Below are 6,000 nucleotides of genomic sequence, written 5' to 3'. Positions count from 1 at the left end.
AGAAGCAGCAGATTTCCACAGGCCTTGCTGCTTGCCCCCAGAAATAAGCCTTTTACTTAGCAGCAAACAGGCTGCCACAGCTGTACTGACCTTGACTTTTATTTTGCTTACAGTGGTTTAACCACAACTTCTTTTGTTTCATTTATTTCTGGATTGCAAACTGAAATAATTTTGTCTTCCCACTGAAGCAATTCGCATTCTGCTTCTACAGCTAGGAGTACGGAAAAAAAAAAAAAAGACGTTAAAAACACATGACCCCCGGTGTTATATGTAATAATATGTTGCTTCCCCATCCCTGGAAGGATTCAAGCCGGGGCTGAATAAGGCTTTAAGCAACCTGGTCTAGTGGAAGGTGTCCCTCACCATAGCAGACTCATGACTAATCTTAAACAAATATAATTAAAAAAAAGGCATTGAAGCATAGTGGTGGTTGAGTCTCTACTAGTAATGCATCAGCCAGGCTCAAAACAAAAACAGCCACAAAGATCACTTATATTTTATCAAAGTTAACAAGGTTCTTTACTTCCCAGATGCTTTTATGTGCAGGATGAGGCAAGTCTCTCCCACACACAAAATATCATGTGCTGCAGAAAAATACTGTCATCTGCTGTCACTGGCCAGGGGACACATGCATGCTGCAAGGTCTTTGAGAAGTCCGGTGCATAGAATCAGACTGGGTGAGGTTCGTCTTTTGCTTGTCAGACATCATGCACTTCTACAACCACAAGCACTTAATAAGGAAAAGAAGCTAAGAACCGTAGCAACCTCTTCAGATACATCCATTAAGCCTTGTAGATAAGTTCAGGTGGTCAGAGAACCACATAGAACATGCTTATTCTACATAAGCAATCATACTAAAGCATATTTTTTAAAGCGAAACGTGAACACTGTAACAAAAACTACAAAATTTTTGCAACACCAATTATCATTTTTTTGCATTGTGAGTAGGTTTTGAGTGCTACTGAGCTGTCTCCCAGTTTGAGGAGAAAACCTAACAATACACAAATGAAAATAAGAAAATTTCTTGCAAATATTTCATGTACCACCAACAGATTATACTCTGGAAGACAGGGGAAATCTGCAACTGCCATTTGCTGCATATTATTTCACTGAGTGAATTGTGAATAGTTCAAAGATTAGTTTCACCTACAATTAACGTCAAAAGGCTTTTCTTCTTATTTTAACACCTTAAAATTAAGAAATCCTTCCGGGATCTAGATTTCTTACGACATCCCTGACAAAAGACTCTACTATTTGCAGCTGATTAAAGGTTGCCTTTACAATGCTATTTCTTTTCCATGTGGAAAAAATGAAAAGTAAAACCACTTCTTGTAAAGTAAAATGAATCTATGTATTCCCTCAATACTCCATATGTAAAATAGATTTATGCTCTTTAATGGGATAGTATTGCTGTTACTAATATCTTATTTGCATTTGTTGATCACAAAATCACAAATGGCCAATGTATTATGTTGTACAATTACCTATGAACTCCAGAGTACCAAGTCAATATAGGTCAGAAAAGGTTTATTACCAAAGTTAATAAGGTAATCATATAGAAGTTAATAATAGAGAGTAAGCACTAATTTGAGTTGCACTTGCAGAGTAATTGTCTGCCTTAAGGAAAACCTATTTTCGGTGTCATACAGCTAAAAACAAGCACTATCAAAACATCTTTCCTTGAAAACACAAATTCAGTATCTCTACATTTCAGTACTTCTGAAACTACCTTTTGTACCGCAACATCTCTTCTACAAAAGACTTCTGAGTTTTTACCCCATTAGTCACAAGACAGCAAGACATATCACTTGTTGAGATGAACAGTGTGCCTGCCTGTGAGTCTATCCTGCTAATAACTTTTGAAGCTTTTACAGAATCACAGAAGGGTCCTCAGGGAAGGGACCTCTGGGGGTCATCTGGTAAAACACCCTACTCAAGCAGGGTCACCTAGAGCGAATTGCCCAGGACTATGTCCAGACGGCTGTTGAAGATCTCCAAGGATGGAGACTCTATTGCCTCTCTGTGCAATCTGTGCTAGCTCTTGGTCACTTTCACAGTTCACAAGCATTCTATCATCTTTAGAAGGAACCCCCTATGTTTCCGTTTGTGCCCATTTTAACTCACTTCAATCACATGTGGAAGGGGAGAACTCTTCAGGCTTGTTGAAGTGCTGTGAAAGTTACTAGCCAGGAGAAGGATAACTCAGGTGAGGGCTGTCACTGTGTGCACATAAGACAGTGTGTGCATATTAGATAGCCAAGTAGGACATGCATAGGTGTCTGCCTGCACTCACGCTGAATCATAAGTACCATTAAAGGCATTGGGAAGAGCTGGGTTTATGCTATGAGGGAGAGTCTTAGAGACCCCATGACATTAACCTACAGGAAAGAGAATTTCTGCCACTCGAGTGCTTAAGGGAAAACATTGCTTTCTGTAAGCAGCTTAGTCTGTTCCTTGAAGTAGCTGAATATTGCAAATAAAATCTGTGTCCTCAGTAGCCTTAGAGGACCCATTCATGTAGGGCAAAGGGTATCTTCATCTATTAGTGAAACCAATCTTGCCAAGATTTAACGGTATATATTTCCTAATATAACTTTTGCTAGGAAAAGATTTCTTTCAGCAGAAAGTAAGCGTGTAACAGAAACATCTTAATTCTACACCAAAGCAGAAGCTTTTCTGGTTTGTTTTGGTCACTACGTCTCACAGGAAAAAATCACTTTTTCAAGAACCTGATATCTTTCAGAACCCTGATATCTGTTGGAGAGACAGTACAGCCCGGCACAAGCAATCCAGGAGGTTCCTCGATTGTGTGGAAGACAATCTTTCTGCAAGTAATAGAGAAGCCAACAAGGAGACGTGCCATGCTTGTCCTTGTGCTCACCAACAGGGAAGGGCTGGTTGGAAATGTGACACTCCAGAACAGCCTTGGATGCAGCGATCATGAGATGGATGAATTCGAGATCCGCAGGACAGTGAGAAGAGCATGCAGCAAGCTCACTGCCCTGGACTTCAAGAGAGCAGACTTTGGCCTCTTCAGGAACCTACTTAGTAAGGTTCCATGGGATATAGCCTTAGAGGGCAGGGGGACCCAAGACTGTTGGATGATATTCAAGGATCACCTACTACAAGCTCAGGAGTGTTGCATCCCAACTAGAAGGAAGGGCAGCAGGAGGGCCAGGAGACCTCCTTGGGTGGATAAGGATCTGCTGAGGAAAATCTGAAGGAAAAAAGAGGCTTATAAAAAGTGGAAGCAAGGACAGGTGGCATGGGAAGAATAAAGGGATGTTGTCCGGGAAGCTAGGGACCAGGTTAGGAATGCTAAGGCCCAGCTAGAATTAAGCTTGGCTAGGAATGTGTAAGACAACAGGAAGGGATTCTATAGGTATGCAGCGAAGAAAAGGCAGACTAGGGACAACCTAGGCCCCTCCAGAAGCTATCAGGAGAATTGGCTACACAGGATTTGGAGAAGACTGAGGTTCTTAGTAACTTCTTTGCCTCGATCTTCACTGGCAAAGGCTCTGACTGCACCACCCAGGTCTTGGAAGGCAGACACAGGGACTATGAGAATTAAGACCTTGGGCCCACTGTAGGAGAGGATCTGGTTCGAGCCCATCTTAAGAACCTGAATGTGCACAAGTCCATGGGACCTCATGAAATCCATCTGTGGGTCCTGTAGAAGCTGGCAAATGAAGTTGCTAAGCCACTGTCCATCATATTTGAAAAATCACGGCAGTCAGATGAAGTTCCCAATGGCTGGAAAAAGAGAAATATAACCCCCATGTTCAAGAAGGGGAAAATGGATGAGCCAGGAAGCTGCAGACCAGTCAGTCTCACCTCTGTACTTGGCAAAATCTTGGAGCAGATTCTCCTGGAAGGCATGCTAAGGCACATGAAAAACAACAAGGTGCTTGGTGACAGCCAGCATGGCTTCACCAAGGGGAAATCCTGCCTGACCAATTTGGTGGCCCTCTATGATGGGGCTACAGAACTGATGGACAGCGGTAAAGCAGTTGATGTCATCTACCTGGATTTGTGTAAAGTGTTCGACATTGCCCCACACGACATCCTTGTCTCTAAATTGGCGAGACATCAATTTAATAGGTGGAACACTCTGTGGATAAAAAACTGGCTGGATGGCCACACACAAAGAGTTGTGGTCAATGGCTCAATGTCCAGCTGGAGACCTGTAACGAGTGGTGTCCCTCAGGGATCAGTGTTGGGACCAGTCTTGTGCAACATCTTTGTCTCTGACATGGACAGTGGGATTGAGTGCAAACTCAGCAAGTTTGCCGATGACACCAAGCTGTGTGGTTCGGTTGATACACTGGAGGGAAGGAATGCCATACAGAGGGACCTTGGCATACTTGTGAGGTCGGCTGATGCCAACCTCATGAAGTTTAACCATGCCAAGTGCAAGGTCCTACACCTGGGTCGGAGCAATCCCAGACAGCTACAGGTGGGGCAGAGAAGAGATTCAGAGCAGCCTTGTGGAAAAGGACTTGGGGGTGTTTGTTGATGACAAAATGAACATGAGCCTGCTTCAGTGTGTGCTTGCAGCCCAGAAAGCCAAACATATCCTGGGCTGCATAAAAAGGAGCGTGGCCAGCAGGTCGAAGGAGGTGATCCTGCCCCTCTACTCTGCTCTCATGAGACCTCACTTGGAGTATTGTGTACAGTTTTGGTGTCTTCAACATAAAAAGGACATGGAACTGTTGGAACAAGTCCAGAGGAGGGGCACAAGGACGATTAGAGGACTGGAGCACCTCCCATATGAAGACAGGCTGAGAAAGTTGGGGCTGTTCAGCCTGGAGAAGAGAAGGTTGCATGGAGACCTCATAGCAGCCTTCCAGTATCTGAAGGGAGGCTATAAGGATCCTGGGGAAGGACTCTTCATTAGGGACTGTAGTGATAGGGCAAGGTGTAATGGGTTAAAATTTTAAAAAGGAAGTTTAGATTGGATATAAGGAGGAAATTCTTTCCTATTAGGGAGGTGAGGCACTGGAATGGGTTGCCCAGGGAGATTGTGAATGCTCCATCCCTGGCAGTGTTCAAGGCCAGGTTGGAGGAGGCCTTGGGTGACGTGGTTTAGTGTGAGCTGTACCTGCTCATAGCAGGGGGGTTGGAACCTGATGATCCTGAGGTCCTTTCCAACCCTAACTATTCTATGATTCTATGATTCTAATGTTGCAGTATGAGGATCTATCAGGTAACCATATAATGAACAGCATTTGAAGTCCTCAGAAAATGAGCAGACTTTGAGTCTAGGCAATTTGTGCTCTGAGTTTTGATTTGTGCATGAGTTTACACAGAGACAACTTTGACAGTCAAGCTGTAGGGGACTTTATTCCTCTTAAAGTTATATCTCAATGAAGCCTTGCTCCCTTGGAACTAGACAATGATAATGTGCTAAAATTGTCCAGGTAAACCCTGACCATCACTTGTCAGGGCCTGTATAGACTGAGAAATTTACACGACCAGAGTTCCAATACTACTGATTTCTTCTCAGTAGAAACCAGTCAGAAAAATGTTTGCAGTAGATCAACAGAGAAGCAAGGATGGTCTCGGAGTACAAATTTGTCTCAAAAGTAAATAAGTACCTGTAGTTACAGGCTGGTTCACAGAATCACAGAATCCCAAGGGTTGGAAGGGACCTCAAGAGATCATCTGGTCCAACCCCCCTGCAAGAGCAGGGTAACCTAGAGTACATCACACAGGAACTTGTCCAGGCGGGCCTTGAATATCTCCAATGTGGGAGACTCCACAACCCCCCTGGGCAACCTGTTCCAGTGTTCACTTGACCTTTCAATACTATGGCTTGGATAAAATGGGTAGGTGGCCTGTAATCTGTTCCACTTATTCAGGCCTCACATTGCAGCAGTTGAACACTTTCCATATGCATAGAGAATAGCATGCTTAGGAGTTGTCAGATTCACCTTTTACCTTCTATATCGTCCTTTCCCTGAATATTGGCAGTCAGGTTGCACAGGGAGGCTGAGGTTG

This window comes from Neopsephotus bourkii, unplaced genomic scaffold (assembly GCF_033783945.1).
Source record: "Neopsephotus bourkii isolate Nb327-2 ecotype Australia unplaced genomic scaffold, CSIRO-AGI_Nbou_v1 NB_1358, whole genome shotgun sequence".
Taxonomy (NCBI): domain Eukaryota; kingdom Metazoa; phylum Chordata; class Aves; order Psittaciformes; family Psittacidae; genus Neopsephotus; species Neopsephotus bourkii.
The sequence above is the reverse complement of the archived record's forward strand: the minus strand, read 5'-3'. Positions refer to the sequence as shown.